A 20,436-nucleotide genomic window follows, 5' to 3' on the forward strand; every position below is an offset into this window, starting at 1 on the left:
GCTAATTACAGGACTTGAGGGAACCATGGTTGCGCCTGTCAAAAGGAAGCAATGAGGATAATCGTTCTCCGCTGCCTTAGAGTAGCCTGATGTAACATACAAAAGATAAAGACATAGTAATAGCCAAGGTTAGGATAATAGAAATATAGATAAATGAAATAGCAAGCTGAGTCAGGATTCCAGAAATACTCAAAGTCAGAAACAAACCAAGGTCAATAAAATATTAAGAGAGCTTTACTATAAGCACTAAACATGTTTCAAGACAGAAGCAGTTTGCTGTGCCTAATGATAAATAGTAATGTTAGTTCTCTGTTCAGGTCATGGGGCCACTTGTAGCATTTGGCTTGGGCAGCAAGATGAGGGGAGCATCACAGGCTCATGGATCAGATAAGTTTGCTACAATGTCTAATCTAATAATGTCAAAATAAAAAAAAAGAGTAATATATGCTGCAGCTCCAAATGAATAGATCAGTTGGGTGAGTTGTAATGGCCTTTGCAGTATCATTTCTCTATTAGTGTTAACATTGAGGAGCCCATCAATGGCCCAGACACCAACCTGTGCAGTTCAAATTTTTCATCAAAATTTTTTTAAGGACGTTTTTGTATTAGGGTTATGATTTATGTGAGTAGGCACTGCATAATTTAGATAAGCCATTCATTGTTATTATTATTATTAGCATTTATACAGTGTCAACATATTCTTCATTGCTTTACACTATTATATTGGGGATATAATACTATATATAATAGTATTGACTTCCAAAGTTGTAATGACAGAGGCCAGAGATGAAAAAGCTCAATACTATAAATGATTTGCATTTTAACATAATTGTCTTAATTATCCAAACACAGATGATGTTGCTTTTGCATGTGCATATGTCAAAGAGTTACTCCAACTATTATTACCACTACATTCCACTGTAGTGTATATGATGGTTGGAGTAGTTTGGCCCACTTTCCTGGGTTCCTTGCTGGACATTGGCTCTCATCCGCAGCAGGTAAAAAAACATCTGAGATGCAGAAACTGGATGCCAATCTTGCCCCTCTTTCATTGGCTGAATGTATCTGCTGATCATTCTCAGCCAAATTACTTTATTAAGTTAAAAATATATAGTAAAATCCATATGGAAGACAATAGTGTCAATAAAAAAGAATAGGGTGCAGCAATCTCACTTAACGCTTTTCTCCCGGCAGGGCTTAATAAAGTAATTTGTTAAATATATTTTAAGTCCTATTTTATTTTTTTGTGCTGCTGACTCTTTTCCTGGTTCCGGCACATCTCAGGTGGGGATTATACCACCAAAGCTGTACAAAACCAGAGCACGTTTTTGCTCTATAAATTGTAAGTAGATACTGTGTTTTACCTTTTTACTTAGTTTCCACTTCTGTTTTATTGTTTATATATTGGAACACTATCGTACACCATCTGAAGGATCTTCATACATCCTGAGATGGGGATTGTACCATCCAATCATAAAAAAGCCAAGCTCTTAATACCTCAGAAAAGTGTAAGTTAGTCCTCTTATTTATATAGGATATCTGTTTTATATATATCACTAAGTTTCACCATTAGGCGCGGTTTATCACCAATTGTTGTAACATATAAAATATGTAAAGACCCTGAAAGTGAGAGTGTTGCCCACTTACCTTAAAAATGTTTAGCAATGACTTGATCTCTGTGTCCCCGCCAGTCTCCAAGGCTACTGGTGACATGCTCTCAGCTTCTGCATAGCTTCGGAAGCCAATCCAGTCATCATTTATTGGCTGAAAGCATCACCTGACCGCACTCAGCCAATGAATGGCCCACAGTGCATGATAATTTGCATACAATTCACATAAGCCAGCCAGGTATTATGGCTAATGATGTTGCTGGATGTGGAGGTATACCTCCAGTAGCAAAGGGGTTACACTCCATATGTGAAGCAATTGTGTAATGCTGCACATACAGACTCCAAGCACCATGACCACTTCAAACCACAGAAGTGGTCATGCTGTTGGAGTAACCCTTCAGTCTTTGAATAGATCACTATTTATATATCTGCCCATAGTACTATATATTACAATCTCCATTTAGCCACAATTCATACAACATTTACAGTCTATTTGAATATACATCTTAACTCTATCATTTACAAGCTAAAACATTTCAAATAAATTAATTTAATTTAATTTCCATTATTATGGTTAAGATTAGACAGAATGATGTGAAAAACAATTTTTAATCTTAAACAACCCTGCAGTCATCATTGATAATGCTTAGCATCATAGTGTGCTAATTCTCAAATAATTATGAACACCCCAAGTAGTCTATTAAGAACAATTAACACAGGACATTTTTAACATTAAAGCAGCGAAGCACCTCACATGAAAACATTTTCTAATTAATTTATATCCTATAAACTTACCGTCGGCAGGCCTTTAGATGCAGTTATTAAACTGCTATCTATTTTCCTATTTAAAAAATGGAAATAGTGCCTAGGGATTAATTAAATAGGATGGTAAAAGGATTAACACTGAGAACTTTAAATCAAACAAAAATCACACAGTTGTATGTTGAGCTGTAAAGTATACTTTTTGATTACCATTATTTGCCATATTTTGTTATATACGTAGTTAAAAATCAAAGTTAACATAGGGGAAAATTTGTAAATATAGTGTATATTTGTATTTATTAATACATATAAGGGAAGTATAAAGGGAAGAGAAAATAAATAGTGAAAACAGTTGCAAAGTGTTTGCAATTTATTATATGCAATAGAACGAAACGATACATGATTAACTCACATTGGTAGAGCAAATTTGTGAAAGTTTGAGTGTTTCAGAAACTGATGATTCCCTCGCACAACAGTAGATTTTATACTGAATTGTTCAAAACAAAAACCATACAGTGAGGGAGTTATGAAGGTGAAAACGCCTTATTAATGGGAGATGTGACTGGAGAATTGTCAGACTGTTAGAAGCGGACAGGAAGGTGACAGGGACAGAAATAGCACTGGGCCATGCAGAAGACCATATCTAAACACACAGCACATTACATTTTGGGAGTGAATGGATTACAGTAGCATAAGATCATACAGGGTTTCAATCATGTCAGGATATTGAAGCTACAGCAGCAAACCACATCTAGTAGAATACCTGAAAAATGCTGTATAGTCTAGTGATTCTTCATTTTTAATATGGAATGCAGATGCTTGGGTCAGAATCATAAGTAAATAAGATGGAACGATCCTGTGTCAATAGCTAAGTCTAAGGGATGGTGTAAAAGCATGAGTAGTATTTTCAAACCAATAGGTCTTTTAATATCAAATGAGCATTGATAAATGCCATACCACGGATTTTACTTTATTCATCATATTACTGCGGATTTTACTTTAATTATATTTTTTACAATAAAGTATTTTTGGCCACTTTTTATCTTGTGTAGCCATATACTTTATTACTTTATTCTTTTATTTCTCCTACCTGGCATCCTAATTATCAGCTGCGGAGACTGGTCAAAGAATCCTAGGTGGGGGTTATACCATCCACGCTGCACATTGTGAGAGATAAAACTGCTCCACAAATTGTAAGTAAGGTTTTTATCTTATTCACACCTATACTTACCTATGGAAAGCACTATTGTTTTTCTTTTCTCCTATGGATGATCTACATTGACTATACTCTGCTGCATACAAGCAAGTGCAATTCAGGTGTATAACCTACAAGTGGGGTTCTATACTAGAGCTGGTCCAGCACTGTTGGGGTTTTCCTGGGTTTCTGCTTGCGTTTACATGTTGATACAGTTCCATACCATGATAAGAAGCATTACTTGGCTCACTAACAAGAAAGTAACACACTTTATAGACTTATTGTCACTTTTGATCATTGTTTCTGCCTTATTTTATTATTACAAAAACAAAGGATATGAGAACTCTGAGAACGGACAAAAGTTTAGAGTTACTCAGTAGCTTGCTCTTTGGTAAGTCTCCGGTCAGGTCTCAAAATAGTTTTGGCTTACTTGTGCCAATAGAGAGAGAACATATCTGAAGCATATCAGACTGATCCCACACATAAGGGCAGTCCAGAACCGAAATGCCAGCAAGTTCTCTCTGCACAAGAGATACAGTAACCTTGATCTAAGCGGAGATCCACCAAAGGGCAAGCAATTTGAGCTGTTGTCCTTTCTATGTTCTCTCTGTCACCTTGGTTTTTTGTTGTCCCTTATTTTATTATTGTGTAACTTAAAAATATTCTTTGCGACTATTTTAAGTTAAATGTCTTTTATATAAGTTTTTAGGGGTTTGAGAGAGTCTTCTATTCTCAGGAGAGCTGCCTACTTTTTATCTTGATTAAGTGCTTATCCACTTCTTTTCTTATTTAAATGCCATGCTGTTGCAAAAATAATGCTTTACCTATGCAATGCTTAGTGAATATTCCCCTAGACATACAGAGCCATGTATTTTAAAGTTACAGTCTCGTGTCCTGCTTTCTACTTCTGTATTTCTTATTACGGAGCTAAAGTATTACTGTATAGAAATACAAAAAATAAAGTCCTGCGCTCAAACTCCCACTACTCTTGGGCGGCAGCTTCAACCATAGCCCTAATACATACAGTAAAAAAACTAAGAAAAAAAGTTACCTGTGCTCTTTCCCAAATTCCTATGTGGACAGTGCTAAATGGTGATGATAATAATAATAATAATACACCGTCCAGCACACAAGATAGTTAACGATCCCATTTCCCATGAAATGTATGAATACCCATACTGCAGCTAATCCTCACTAATAAAATAATGTATAATACAACTGTTGATGTGTCTCCACCCTCCCTTCCTGGGGCAGTGGGAGGAAGACAGATCCCTGATGAAACAGGGAATAAAACATGATACAATTAAAATACATTTTTAACTTAAGGATATGAAATCAAGAAGCGGCACAATACTAACTCCCCATTTCAGTAGTTTCCTATTTAAGGGAATACACCCTCTTAGGTTGTAAAAAGACTTACCACTAATATAGCTCTGATTTAAAGGGACACTCCAGGCACCCAGACCACTTCGGCTCATTGGAGTGGTCTGGGTGACAACTCCCACTACCCTTAACCCTGCAAGTGTAATTATTGCAGTTTTTTTAAAACTGCAATAATTACCTTGCAGGGTTAAGTCCTCCTCTAGTGTCTGTCTATTAGACAGCCACTAGAGGACACTTCCTGCTTCATAGCACAGGTTTTCTGTGCTAGAGCGTCGCTGGACGTCCTCACGCTGTGTGAGGACCTCCAGCGTCGCTCTATTCCCCATAGGGAAGCATTGAAATTCATTTTCAATGCTTTCCTATGGGGTGCGCTAATGCGCATGCGCGGCATTGCCGTGCATGCGCATTAGGTCTCCTCGGCCGGCGGGCGAGATCAGTCTCGCCCACCGGCCGACGTAAGCAGAAGGAGGAGCGGCGGGGGAGGAAGAAGCAGCGACGTGGGACCTGTCGCTGCCCCTGGTAAGTCACTGAAGGGGTTTTCACCCCTTCAGCAACTGGGGATTGGGGGGTGGGAGGGAGAGGGACCCTCCAGTGCCAGGAAAACGGATCGTTTTCCTGGCACTGGAGTTTCCCTTTAATGTGTTCTTTTAAATTGTAAAAGTAGACAAAAATGTTTTTGGGGAATTTGCAGAGGTGTTGTGACCAACACAAGGTGTATGCCTTGTGACCACAACTGTGGACTCTAGGTGCGGGGGGTTTGAAGTTTTGGTCAGGCTTGTAGTCTGGATGAGAAAAATCACAGACAATGTGAGAACCTGCATTTGTATGGCCTTGGACACTCAACTTAACCGGTCAACTCAAAGGTCTGCCAGATCGTTTTAACATGGAATAGTAATAAATTTGTTGAACATGTGAGGCCACAAGTTCTGTCGCCTGGTGCAAACACTTGCTCAATATTTATTAGGTTCATGTAGCATAATCTGAGAGAAGAAAATGTATAGACGAGTACAGACCTTGTGTTTCCAGAACGGCTGGCATATATGCAATTGGTAAATAAAAGTTGAAAGTAAAAATATTAGAAAGGAGGGGTCTCCTTATATAGTGTCATTTTTCTTAAAGATGCGAAAGTGCTTTAAGTATAAGAAGGTGATTAAGAAAATACAATTAAACATAGGTAGAAAATGGGAGAAAATAAAAATGGTATACCATAAAATAATATGTTATAAATACAACAGCTGTTAAACGTTTTTTATATTAAAGTGTGGTTTGGATGCCCATTGTTAAAGCAGAAGGTATTCATATATGGAGTGTGCAACTTAACTGACAATTAGAATATTTGAGTATTCCTGTTACTTTGTTGTTTTTAAAATATATTTGAATCAGTTTGTCCCAATCTGTGGATGTAGATAGAAATTCCTGCCTAATAGCCTATTGAATAACGGTTTAATGGTCTGTTGAATACTACAGCCATTGTTGTAGCTAAAGATTAGTAGGAGTTGGAGTACATAGCTTTTTTTTTTTAGGAATCATAAATTCTTTATTAATTTTTCTCATTATTCACATACAAAAACATATAAAACACGACAAGACAATACACACACTTTCGGCATATAACTGTGTCCAACCTATATGTACAATAAATAACATATACATAATTATGGTGATGTCGTTAATCCATACTCAAACGCACCATGTGCTCATAGGACTCATAAATTGAAATCTGTTTCAAATATTCGATCTATCCAGCTTAAATCTTAACCGTTTGAACCACACTATGAAGCTTAAATAAGCAAACTACAGCTCAAAGCACATAGTTAACACTAAGTGTCTCTGCCTGAGGACCAGCAATATTCAAAGTATACAAGATATAATCCCTTCACCCTCTAATAACCATCTTCTCCTCCATTGTCATAAAGGTGAAGGCTAAAAGAATCAAACCAGAAACAATTACAATCAATATCCTCCCAATATCCTCTTTTACTCCCCAAAAATGAACCAGATTCTATTTTACCATCTACTGCACTAGGCCAGGTAGGGATAAATAATGATCTCCAAAACCTAGCTATTTCTAATTTAGCTGCTACCAAAATATGAATAATTATATTTCTTGTTTGTATTTGCCAATCTTGGAAATCTATATGCAAAAGACAAACCTCTGGTTTACATCTTGGTTTAAGTTTGCATTTTATCTCAATTTTACTACATATGTTCCTCCAGAATGTTTGAATTTGTTCACATTGCCACCAAATATGCATAAAATCCCTCTTATGTATCTCACATCTCCAGCAACTGTCTCCCCTATCCAGGAACATCTTTATAACCGAATCGGCACTAGGTACCTTAAAATGGGTCTCGACCAAATTTAGACAATGAATTGTTCCATGCACCTTTCTGAGGGATCCCAACCAGCTTTCTCGAGAAATTTCCATAGATAAATCTCTTTTCCACTTTTTGATAACCTGGAATGGAACCTCAGATTTGCACTCTCTAAATAATTTTATACATTTTGATGTCGTATTTTTCATATCAGTTTGTTCTAGCAAAATTTCTAAATTCTTGTGTATTAAAAGATGTTTAAAAAAAAAAAAAAATTTCTGTAGTCTTAAATAGGTAAAGAACTCATTGTTGGACAAGTTATTTTCCTTACATATTAATTCAAAAAACTGTATTTATTTGTTGTCACAGATTTTGGTTATTCCTGGGCTTACCCAGTTTTCCAAAATTAGATCCGGTATATTAATACGTTATTTAGGAAGGATAGGAAAAAAGGAAGGGTGGTTGGGTATGTTTGTATGTCAACCATAAGTTAAAGTCAAATCTTAGGCACGTGGAAGCTTTATGGGTAGATATCTGCTTGGGGCAAATTAAGGGAAATCATTTATTGGTTGGGGTGTTATAAAGCCCCTAATGTAAATATTAATGATGAAGAACAGCTGTTAGAGCAATTTGGGAAAGCTGCAAATCTGGGTAACATGTTAATTATTGGAGATTTTTATTACCCAGACATAAATTGGGATAGAGGGACTAGCACTTCAGGGAGGGGAATCAGGTTTTTGAATGTTAAATGACACCTTCATGTCACAACTGGTACAAGCACCAACTAGAAAGGATGCTTGTCTGGATCTCGTTATAAAAAACAATGTTGATCTTTTGACCAACATTCAAGTAGGGGAGCATATGGGAAATAGTGATCACAATATGGTAATTTTTTAAATAAACTCAAAAAAGAAAAATGTCATGATCTTGTGCAGGTCAGGGATGAGCGGGTCTTTATTTGTCATATTAGACATTATAGTATAAAGAGGATATCCTATAACTGAAATTACAGGAAAGTAACTAGGCTTTGAAGTAAAGGGTTTAGACAAAAAGCCCAAAGTGGAAATTAGGTAAACCTATAAATGAAGTGTAGGGCCGGTGGAGAGACCTCGGTCCCATCTCCACCTGCCAACTGGGGGTCTTCCCAGGACCAGTCGATAAGTTCTTCTATCTCTGGGGCTGGTTGGGAAGTTGAAGATACACCTATAAGAGAAATTATAGGTACGAATCTTGAGGGAAAACAGGATTTAAGCAATATGCCCCAGAACAGGATATAAAGAAACAGGGAAACCTATAAGAGAGAAAGGTAAGCTAGAGAATAAAAACCTATTAATGAGATAAGTTACAGGTAAACAAATAACTATTGAACAAAACTAGACAGAAATATAAAGATTACGTTATATAGGTTTTTAGTTGTTCGGTCTCTTTGGATTAGAGGTTGTATTGTAGTAGCAGGTCTTTTATGATAGATGCCTATATAGTGTGGACTATTTGTAAATCCAATGTAGGAGTAACACAGGTAGCCACAAAGTAATAATACATTAAAGTCCAGTATAGAATTAAGCAAGTTGGAAGTCAAGCAGGAATGTAGTGTTGTTAAGGCTGGTATACTGCAGGTTTGTAAATAAAGCAGGATTATAGATTTGTTCAGGCAAGCCTGGAGCAGGTTGGTGAGTAAAGCAGGTTTTGAAGCCAATAAGGTAAGTCCACAGGTTATAACACAGGTGCCAGGATTTGAAGTCTTTCAGGCAATCATCAACTTCAATGTCAAAGCCATAAGGTGAGTTGGTTCTAACCTTTCATAGGATCTGAATTAGTCCAGGCAGGTGTGGATGAGATGGAAATCTCTGTGCTAGTGGTTAGGGAGGCCACTAGAGGCAAATATTAATTACTGCAGGAACACATTTATGAAAATTAAATTTAGGATTTAGATTTTTGGATCCTGACACAAAAAAATGTGGGGTATACTAAAACGTATAATTAAAAAAAAAAAAAAAAACAATTTCAATAAGATTGGGGCAGCTCTACAACATATTGACTGGCATAAACTCCTTAGGGAAAAACCACAGAGGAGAAATGAAAACTCTTCAAACAAATATTAGAAAGCTACATTTCTCAGTATGTACCATTGGGTAATAAATATAAAAGAAACAAATTGAAACCAATGTGACTTAGTAGAGAAGTAAAAATAGAGATTAAAAATAAGAAAAGGACATTTAAAGCATTTATGTAACGGAGCTTTCTGTTCCCCCCGGCTGGGTACCTCTGCCAAGGACCACTTCCTAGCTGGAAAAGGGGACAAACAGCAGCACTACTGCCCACAGTTGCCGTGGCTAGACTGGGGCCCTAGAACCGCTCCTTCCTGGAGCCGAATGGGGAATTAGCTCTGGACGACACTCAGTCCTGGGAGCTCTAGTCCTTACAAGGACTTTACCTATTGAATCCCCTGCAAGCTAGAACAGCAGACACAGGAGTAAATCTTCTTCTCCTCCAATAACAGGACAACACAGTTTTGGAGTGTAAGCTGGAATAGCATTTAATGGAGGCACACTGGCCTTTTATGCAAGTATCCCAACAAGGACGACACCCAGGTGGACCTTGTTGAACACAGGGACACAAAGTGAACAAACCAATAAAAACACCGTCATATAGTGAAACACTTCCATACACAAACAATAGAATCCCTCCTCTGTGCTTGGGAGATAATTGAATCAGGCACTGTACTAATCTAACCTAATTACCTGCAAGCACAGAAAACATTTTTTTTTTATGAAACCCCAAAAAGTACCTTAAAAACCACACAAAACCCCATAAAGATAGTCTGGTGGTCTTTCGCAAAAGGTGTAGTTGTCCAGACAGCCTCCTGCCACAAGTGACCATTTGTACATCCAGTGTCCTGCGGGGAAGCAACCTGGATGCACTTCCCCCTGGTTGGACCAAGTACTCACTGGGGATAGATGGTGCAGTTTCCCTTATCTGTGCCTGGTGGGCAAAGGCCAGCAGTGCTCTGTCCCGTAGCCAGCAGTTCAGCTGGGTTGGTTGGTGGGTCGTCATACCCCAGAACAAAGGGGTAGGTAGGGCAGAGGTCAGCTGCGCTCTGCACAGATGCCATCTCTTCTGCTGGAAGGGGGTCAGTAGAGGCCTTAGTTCCCTATCCTGCACCTGGACCATGGTAGGGAATGTGCAGTTGGACGACACTCCCAGCTGCCGGGGAGTGGGACCGACTGTCTCCACTCTCTGTAACACACACTGCCGCTGGGGAGAGAGACCGACCATCTCCTCTCCCAATAATACACTCTGCTGCTGGGGAGGAAGGATGACACACTCCGCTCCCTGTACTGCACACTGCTGCTGGGGAGTGAGACCGATTGTCTCCACTTCCTGTAGGATACATGGCCGCTGGGGTGTGAGACCGGTTGTCTCCACTCCCTGTAACACATTCTGCCACTGGGGAGGAAGGACAACACCCACTGCTCCCTGTACTGAACACTGCTGCTGGGGGGTGAGACCGGTTGTCTCCACTCCTAACATTTCCATCTGGGGTTGGAGATCTGGGCCGGCTGCCCAGCATCCCTGTAGGGCCTGTGGAGAGACCTCGGTCCCATCTCCACATGCCAACTGGGGGTCTTCCCAGGATCAGTCCATAAGTTCTTCTATCTCTGGGGCTGGTTGGGAAGTAGGTGGTACAGTGCCCTGGTTTCCTGATGACAGGCTTAGTTGCTGGGGAGGAGGGACAAAACTCAGCGCTCCCTGTGGTATACAGTCCGTAAGCCCATCATGTCAGAGACAGGCAGCGTTACCCATTGGAATAGGCAAACTTAATCCTGTTCTAGCTCCCACTCTTGGTTGGCAAGATAGGTCTGGCTGAATGTCAGCGATCTCAGGGCCTATAGTCTGTGGGCAGGAGGCTGGCAAGCAGGCTCCTCCAGGAGCTTGTGGCAAACTCACTTGGAGAGGGGAGTTTGTCACAATTTATATCGGACAAATCAGAGGCATTCTATATAAGATATAAGGAAGCCAATAATGCTTGGAAAAGGGCATTTAAAGTGGCTAAACTATAAAATAAAAAAATTGATAGAAAAAGAATGCAAAACCAACCCCAAAAATTGGTACAAGTACATAAATTATAAAAAAAATGAAAATGAAAGTGTAGGTACACTGGAAACAGAGATGGGTCTGTTAGTTAATGAAGACCAGGAAAAGTCAGAATGTTTAAATAACAATTTTTCTCCAGTATATATTAATGATGGTCCTATGACAAGAGATATGCAAATGATTGCTACAAAAAACTTGCAGATAACGTGTGATTGGATGACTCAAGACAAGGTGCTACAGCAGTTAAAGAAAATTCATGTAAAAAACGAGCACCCACAAGTACTTAAGGAGCTAAGTGGGGAAATAAGTAAACTTCTGTATTTAATCTTTCAATATTTTGTTTCAGGTATTGTACCAGAGGATTGGAGTAAGGAAGATGTTGTACCTATAATTAAAAAAGGTTCAAAATCCTTGCCTGGAAATTATAGACCTGTGAGCTCAACTTCTGTGACTGGGAAAATATGTGAAGGGCTATTAAGGGATACAATTCAGATGTGATCTGATCATCATCTAAGTCACAACAATAGACAATCACAGTCTGCTTAAACTAATAACACACAAAGAATGAAATGTTGTCATGTTTTTATTGAACACACCATGTAAACATTCACAGTGCAGGTGTAAAAAGTGTGTGAACCCCTAGACTAATGACATCTCCAAGAGCTAATTGGAGTGAGATGTCAGCCAACTGGAGTCCAATCAATGAGATGAGATTGGAGGTGTTGGTTACACCTGCCCTATAAAAAACACACACCAGTTCTGGGTTTGCTTTTCACAAGAAGCATTGCCTTATGTGAATGATGCCTCGCACAAAAGAGCTCTCAGAAGGCCTACGATTAAGAATTGTTGACTTGCATAAAGCTGGAAAGGGTTATGAAAGTATCTCCAAAAGCCTTGCTGTTCATCAGTCCACGGTAAGACAAATTGGCCCTAGGAGTGGCCGTCCTGTAAAGATGACTGCAAGAGCACAGTGCAGACTGCTCAATGAGGTGAAGAAGAATCCTAGAGTGTCAGCTAAAGACTTACAAAAGTCACTGGCAAATGCTAACATCCCTCTTAGTGAATCTACAATACATAAAACACTAAACAAGAATGGATGTCATGGGTTGATACCACAGAGGAAGCCACTGCTGTCCAAACAAAGCATTGCTGCACGTTTACAGTTTGCACAAGAGCACCTGGATGTTCCACAGCAGTACTGGCAAAATATTCTGTGGACAGATGAAACAAAAGTTGAGTTGTTTGGAAGAAACACACAACACTATGTGTGGCGAAAAAGAGGCACAGCACACCAACATCAAAACCTCAGAAGTATGGTGGTGGGGGCATCATGGTTTGGGGCTGCTTTGCTGTGTCAGGGCCTGGACGGATTGCTATCATCGAAGGAAAAATGAATTCCCAAGTTTATCAAGACATTTTGCAGGAGAACTTAAGGCCATCTGTCTACCAGCTGAAGCTCAACAGAAGATGGGTGTTGCAACAGGACAATGACCCAAAGCATAGAAGTAAATCAACAACAGAATGGCTTAAACAGAAGAAAATACGCCTTCTGAAGTGGCCCAGTCAGAGTCCTGACCTCAGCCTGATTGAGATGCTGTGGCATGACCTCAAGAAAGCGATTCACACCAGACATCCCAAGAATATTGCTGAACTGAAACAGTTCTGTGAAGAGGAATGGTCAATAATTACTTCTGACCATTGTGCACGTCTGATCTGCAACTACAGGAAACATTTGGTTGAAGTTATTGCTGCCAAAGGAGGTTCAACCAGTTATTAAATCCAAGGGTTCACATACTTTTTCCACCTACACTTTGAATGTTTACATGGTGTGTTCAATAAAAACATGGCAACATTTAATTATTTGTGTGTTATTAGTTTAAGCAGACTGTGATTGTCTATTGTTGTGACTTAGATGATGATCAGATCACATTTTATGACCAATTTGTACATAAATCCATATCATTCCAAAGGGTTCACATACTTTTTCTTGCAACTGTAACATATTTATAAATGATCTTACAATTGGCATTGAAAGCCATGTGTCAGCCATGAGAGGCCAAACAGCAGAGGACTAGGAAAAGCAGGAAAAAATAATAAAGCTAGCAGTTGAAGCATACGCTGAGGTAATCACATCTATTTAGGATGAGGACTCATAGGCTTTTACCATCCAGAAAGAAATAGTTTATCAGGCTGGTAAACAGCAAATGAGTTGCAACATTTGTCATCAAATATCACAACAGAGCAGGATACAAGGCCATTGGTAGTAATGGTTATCAAATAGGAACACCTGTCCAGTGTACCTTCATCCTAAAAGCAGCCTCAGTTGGCATAAAAAAGTCACACCAATAACATTTGCAAACTGTGTACAAGGATGACCAAGTGGCTACATTGCATATTTGGTCCCTAGAAACCTCCAGGTGAAAGGCTCATAACCAGGCCACCATGTTGGTGGAATAAACAGTGACCATGTTTGTGGATACCTTTTTAATCAAAGCATAACCATGGCATTGGAGTGATTGATGACTGAATTATCTCAATAAATGATAATTTCAACCTTATCACATTGAATTTCAAGCCCTGCATTACCACTAAAGCAATAATGTTTCAAAGCCATATTCAAACATTTTAGGGAGGAAATTAATATTGCTTAAATGGTTTTGATTACACAATACTAGTGAAAAAAGTTGCATACATTTGTTTTCATTTTCTTATTTTTTTGATTACGCCTATTTTTGTTGTTTATGTTTGGATCTATAAACGTGGGAACTGAAAATTATTTTAACTTGATTGTAAGTTCTAGCATACTTTTTTAATTTAATATTTATAATTATTTTTCTTGTTCTATTTTTTTTATTCATTTTAAATGAAATCTGTATTTATATTGTAATTTGATTACAAGTATAACATTATCAATTAGATAAGCAGAGTTAAAGTATTTAAAATATTTGAATTAATATATCATCCAATTTTTATTTAAAATGCTTATATAAAAATTCTGGTTCTTGCTTTCAAATCTCTACATAATGCTGCTCTAATCTATCCTCCCTTATACACAAGTATGTCCCGTCTAGGCCCTTACGATCTGCTGAAGACTTACGTCTTTTGTCCGTACTCTCACCTCTGATGCTCGCCTTCAAGATTTCTCGAGGGCTGCACCATTCCTGTGAAACTCGCTTCCCTCCTCCGTTAGATGCTCACCCAGTCTCCACTCCGTCAAAAAATCGTTAAAGACCCACTTCTTCATAAAAGCGTATCAATTAAACTGTTACTAGCTCCCGACTGATTCCTCGTCTGCAACTGTCACTAGTCTAATACTATCCTTACCTTTTGTGTCATTTAACCCCACTCCCTCTAGCATGTAAGCTAATTGAGCAGGGCCCTCAACCCCTCTGTTCCTGTGTGTCCAACTTGTCTGGTTACAACTACATGTCTGTTCGTCCACCCATTGAAAAGCGCTGCGGAATTTGACGGCGCTCTATAAATATCATAATAATAATAATAATAATATCTCTATATATTCTATATATCTCTATCATAGCTCTATGTAATCGTTATATCCAAAGCGTCAAATATCCTTATTATATCTCTCTTAATTTTACCTATTTGAAATGCATTTTTAGCTTCACTAACCATCAAATTATTCTTCAATAAAAAGAGTTTATAGAAAAGTATACAACAGCAATTTACACTTTTTAAACTTCTAACGATAAACAAGATCAGCTACGTGCAATAAAAAAAACAAAAAAAAAAAAACAATTAGCTAAATTGACAACCATTTGACACCTAAATAGCATTTTAAATGCTCTTTTGTATGTATTACAATTACTTACTCAGAACTGGATAACAATTTAAATGACAACGTACTTAAATATGAGTTTGCTTTGTTCTAAAATACATTACAATGCAATTAAATGCAATGACACTATGCATGTATTTGAAAGGGCAAATCTGTGGTTTATTAATAGATTCATGTTTAATCTTTATGATTAATGCAAATCATTCCACATTTTACCAGTCTCTTTACCACAGGCACATTTTTTTGTTGTGGCTTTAATATGTTTTCATGCGTTTTAAACACAAAAAAAGTATATATAACAGAGCTAACAGCTGGTCTATACGTAGTCTATATCAGGGCTAGAACTTTCCTCTTGCATTGTCATGGTTTGCAGGTGGAAACTGAGCCAGGCGAAAGATCTTTGGAATCTCTCTGATCCCTTAAGCCTGCAGCTCCAGCAAGATGCTTAGTGCAGCAGAGGTACATGGCTTCTGACCTATACTTCTCTACCCTGACTGCACTGTTCAAATGATTTAACCCCTTAAGGACACATGACGTGTCTGACATGTCATGATTCCCTTTTATTCCAGAAGTTTGGTCCTTAAGGGGTTAAAGGCTTAAGATGTGAGGGTCCAACATTCTGACTGTCTCTTGCACCCTGACCTCACAGCACAGCAGACATTGATCCTATCTATGCACAGTTTAAGTAGGAGGGAGAACCGACGCAACATGCATTTAACCCCTTCAAAACCGAGCACTTTCTGATTAAAAAAATATTAGCACAACTTTTATTTGAAGAAAGGGATTCCTAGCTTGCATATAAACATATCATAACATTCATTTTGTTTATATATTGCTTTTCAGAGAGATGTAAAAAAAATACAAGTATGTAAATTTACACCATGTTTATTGTTCATTTATTTGTCTTTTTTGGTAGAATGAAAAGCTTTAGGCAGACAATAAACAGTGTCCATTTTCTTGCAATATTTTACTCAGGGTCTGACATGTCGGTTCAAAAGCAACAATGCAATTTTTCTCACATGCAATTGATATAACAAATAAAGATACATAACAATGATCAAATACCTTGCTTATAGGTATTTTGTAAGGACCCTAAAGTCATTGCTAGCAGTGCAGCTCACTGAAAATGGTAACTGAATGTAAGAGTCTGCAAGCTCACATACAGTAAATACAGTTAAATCATGTATATCTAAAATAAAGTAATTTAAAACCACCATACAGTGGTGTATTCTGGTTTTGTGTTGCCCTAACCATCCCCCCTCCCCTTCCCCAAAATATCTCTTCCTGGCAGACACATGCCCTCATTGATACATGCATTGACATACACTCACTTACAGATATACAGTCATTGTCACACACACTGTTTATCCAACACACACTTTCATTGAAACATACACATTCACAGAAATACACACTCACTCATTCACAGTTACACACACATATTTACCGACAGACACACATATACACTGACAGACACGCATTCACTGACAGACACATACACACTCACTGACAAGAAGGGCCGGATTTAGATGAAAAGAGGCCCTAGGCTATTCCACTTATGAGGCCCTTTCACCTCCCATTTATAAGTTTGTAAATTACATGAGAGACAATAAAATACATCATTACTGTGATATATATCAATATGTTAAATGAAACCTGTTGTGATTGGTACTAACCTTTATAAAAAATGTGGCACGGATAATAAATAAAAAAAAAGTCGAGATGAGCAGAGGGGGGTGATTGTGAGAGGGAGGGGTGATGAGGAGGGGGGTGATTGTGAGAGGGAGGGGGTGATGAGGAGAGGGGGGTGATTGTGAGAGGGAGGGGGGTGATGAGGAGAGGGGGGGTGACTAAAAAAAATACCTTAAATCCCTGGTGGTCCAGTGGGGGCTGCCTGGTGGTCCGATGGGGTCCCTGGTGGTCCGGTGGCCCTCATTTACGGTCTGCAACTCCGCAGAGCTGCAGACCATGGATCTTGCGAGACCCAATCAAAGCTTTGCCGTGGTAACCCGCGGCAACGCTCTGATTGGGCAGTGCACGCGAGATCCATGGTCTGCAGCTCTACACATTGCGGAGCTGCAGACCGCCGGTCTCGGCGATCGTGGCAGGAAGGGCATTGCAGTCTGCTCCGGGCACCACCCTAGTAAGTGGCACCTGGGGCGGACCGCCCCCCACCCCCCCTTAGTACGCCACTGGTCATATGCGTAGAATTTCTCCTTATTTTCGGTTCAGTGTTTTAGTGTTTATCCGGCCCTGCTGACAAGGCCAGGGCTAGATTAAGAGCCCAGTGAGCCTGGTGCTGACAATTATGATGGGCCTATTTACAGAATCTTATCGACCAAAAACACTAAAACAGTCATACCTCCCAAGCATCATGTATCTGATGGAGATGGTGTTGGAGGGAAACTCAAAGGATGCAGCTATATGAAAACACATACTCTATTCTAATCTCTCTCTAATTTATGCTTTCATCTTTAAAGGGACACTATAGTCACCTGAACAACTTTAGCTTAATGAAGCAGTTTTGGTGTATAGAACATGCCCCTGCAGCCTCACTGCTCAATCCTCTGCCATTTAGGAGTTAAATCCCTTTGTTTATGAACCCTAGTCACACCTCCCTGCATGTGACTTGCACAGCCTTCCATAAACACTTCCTGTAAAGAGAGCCCTATATAGGCTTTCTTTATTGCAAGTTCTGTTTAATTAAGGTTTTCTTATCCCCTGCTATGTTAATATCTTGCTAGACCCTGCAAGAGTCTCTTGTATGTGATTAAAGTTCAATTTAGAGATTGAGATACAATTATTTAAAGTAAATTACATGTGTTTGAAAGTGAAACCAGTTTTTTTTTTCATGCAGCCTCTGTCAATCATAGCCAGGGGAGGTGTGGCTAGGGCTGCATAAACAGAAACATAGTGATTTAACTCCTAAATGACAGTAAATTGAGCAGTGAAATTGCAGGGGAATGATCTATACACCAAAACTGCTTTATTTAGCTAAAGTAATTTAGGTGACTATAGTGTTCCTTTCAAGTAAATCCATATCCCCTAACAGCAGTGTCCAGTGAAGCAGGAAGTCAATGTGCAGGGTAAAAGAGTGTGCCACTGACGCAAATCACGTGACCAGACCTGCCAAAAGGGGTGAACATGCCCAAAAAGGGGGCATTGTTTGTCCAAAGAATTGGAAGGCCAGCCTGGCAGGAATGCATGCCAGACTGCCTGCCAATCATGCAGGCTGTCCAACTAAGGGCATACTATGCAAGCAGCACCCTGAGCTTGACATAAATGCATCAAATGAAGCGCTTACTCCACGCTTTCTAAGGACTGTCCCCTAGCACTCACATGTCCACTTGTCTCCTTATCATCTTACTAGCAGGCAGAAGTTTCTGATACCGGAGAAACTGACGGAAGCCAAGCACAGAGAGATGGACACAGGTTTCTTCAGGAAGGAAGAGATTCTTTATTCGATTCACCGACCGGGACTCAGAGGGACTAATGTCACCAAAATACAACAAGATCTGAGCCCCGAACAATAGTGTAGGCTCCTTATATAGGCATGTAACTCCTCCCATAATAAGCTCCACCCATACATACTCTTAGCCAATCAATCGAACAAGAACTAACTTCCTGTTTGACCACATGGCTTGCCGAGCACAATGGAGGAGGGGAATACTACATCCTGTATTCTCGCACATGCTCCGTACACTACTGATTGTATCTTTGCCACGTGCAACCAACCGACCGATACACCAGTATAAGCACGTACACATGTCACGTGGTAATCTCGGCCTACTAAATGTATTTTTACCGAGATTCCACCACATTCCCCCCTTTGATGCTTCTGATATTTTCACAATTCCAGAGGCATCACTTAACCATAGTTTGCATATACCTCAGGTTGCCATGAACCAGACCAGACTTTGCAACTCCCTAAAGACATGAATCCCTCAACATTCCTCTTCCTGTACTAGTTCTCCCTGATTTAGAGCCTCATATCTATATATAGCCATTATCTGTGCAGCAGCCTTTCTCTCTGCTATATTTTCTATAATGCCCTACACAGACCTAACTACCAAAGGAATAAGACATGGCAGGAGAAGACACAACATTAAGATTAGCATGACTCCACCTACCAATGCCTTAAGTCCTCCAAACTGCTCATACCAGTTACCAAACCAACTACTTGGATTATAACCTTTCCATACCTGAGTAGGCACATGCGCTAGTTTAACCATATGGCTAGTAAGCTCAGCTATTGCTTGCCCTTCATCATCTATTTGAAGACAGCAATTGCTTAGGTTAAACTTCCCACATACACCTCCCTCTACTGCCAATAGATAATCCAAAGCTAATCTATTTTGGTAAACGGCTGTCCTCATCCTAGTATTATGCTTCGCTAGGAGATTGAGCGCTTGCGATGTCTCATTGGTAATTATCTCAACCACTGCCTGTAATCTTATAATACGGTTGAGCATATATATTGGGGTTCTATATCCAAAAGTACCATCCTCTGCCCACGTAGCTGGCCCATAATAATCTATAATACGCTGGGGAGGCCATTCATTATCTTCCCAGGTACCTATCTCTAGGGGTCCCCTTTTCTTTCTATCATTCACATCATATACTTTAACTCCCAAAGTCTCTCCTGTTTCAATAGGCAACAAGAAGAAGGATGGTTTGAGCATACCTAACACACATGCCCCTTCCCAGTCCTGTGGTAACTCCGAATAGGCTTTCTTTTTTTTTTTTTTTAATTCTTTATTTTCAATAAGGTTGAACACCATTAATACAAACAATGTCGATACAAACATCACATATCGGACTTATTCATGGGTTTAGATATATAAAAAGTACGTTACACAGGTTAATACACAAGTGTTTGGCAATATCGATGGTTTATTTGGCGAATCGTCCCTGAAATGTTCCAGATATGTGAATGGTGTCCTTCCAATTTTCTACATATATAAAATCCAAGGAAATCTAGTATGGCTATATTGCCAGAGGTTGAGGTTCATAGTTCGAAGAATATTGACACATAATAGCAGAACCTCCAAGATATCTGAGAACCCCACCCATCCCCGGTGTCAGGGGGCACCTAACGGCGTGACTACACACAGCTTATCAATTGTTTTTGCTGTAGTGCCCCTTTCCAAACAGTACAGGGGCGGGGTTCAGAGAGTCATGGTATATATAGTGTAGCCATACAGATGAATATTAAAGGAGATAGAAGAGAGTAAAGATAGTGAAGACGAGTGAAAATGGGGATAGAAAATAGAACAGAG

Source organism: Pelobates fuscus, chromosome 4 (genome assembly GCF_036172605.1).
Source record: "Pelobates fuscus isolate aPelFus1 chromosome 4, aPelFus1.pri, whole genome shotgun sequence".
In the NCBI taxonomy this organism is placed as follows: Eukaryota; Metazoa; Chordata; class Amphibia; order Anura; family Pelobatidae; genus Pelobates; species Pelobates fuscus.